The sequence below is a fragment of the Seriola lalandi genome, unplaced genomic scaffold, assembly GCF_002814215.2.
Source record: "Seriola lalandi dorsalis isolate HSWRI2012SDOR001 ecotype SW California unplaced genomic scaffold, Sedor1 jcf7180002054960, whole genome shotgun sequence".
Taxonomy (NCBI): domain Eukaryota; kingdom Metazoa; phylum Chordata; class Actinopteri; order Carangiformes; family Carangidae; genus Seriola; species Seriola lalandi.
The window spans coordinates 96313-97046 of record NW_019525511.1 but is presented as its reverse complement, the minus strand read 5'-3'; the positions used below and the strand labels follow the sequence as shown (position 1 = coordinate 97046).

General features: G+C 50.7%; 1 protein-coding gene across 1 annotated transcript in view; it reads left to right on the top strand.

Moving 5' to 3' along the window:
* LOC111645955 (photoreceptor outer segment membrane glycoprotein 2-like) overlaps positions 1-734 on the top strand; it is a 7241-nt gene that overhangs the window by 3793 nt on the left and 2714 nt on the right. The window lies entirely within an intron of this gene.

Genomic DNA, 734 nt, shown 5'->3' with positions numbered 1-734 from the left:
TGGGGGTGGGGGGTGGTCCTCAGGCCCCATCAGTAGAGCAGTGACAGAGGAGGCCAAAGCAACATAAATCATATTCACAGTCCTCCTCTGGTCATTCACACCTCCTGACCTTCAAGTCCCAGTCCTGATCCAGATCTTAAGAGCCCCCCACAGATGTTTCTTTTCTTTCCTGTAACTGGTGGACACATGTTGGACAGTTAAAGACCACCTACATTACCCACAATACACCTGGGCCTCTGAGTCAGAGGCCCTGTTCAGGTCTGAACAGGGTCTGAGCAGGACTGAACAGGATTTGAACAGGACTTGAACAGGTTCTGAACAGGGTCTGAACAGGACTGAACAGGTCTGAACAGTTCTGAACAGTTCTGAACAGGACTTAACAAGGTCAGAACAGGGTCAGAACAGGGTCAGAACAGGGTCTGAACAGGGTCTGAACAGGGTCTGAACAGGGTCAGAACAGGGTCGGAACAGGGTCAGAACAGGACTGAACAGGACTGAACAGGACTGAACAGGTCTGAACAGTTCTGAACAGTTCTGAACAGGACTGAAAAGGTCCAGAGGTACAGCCCACACCCCCAGACTGTTGTAGAAAGGCAAACTTGTGCTTTCGAGACCAGGTCTCTGCTGTTTATGTTCTGCTGTTGGTGTTGACCTGAACACTCTTCTTCTTCTTGCCTGTTCAGCTGCTGGTTCTAACAGGAGTCCGCTACCTTCAGACCGCCATGGAGAACGTC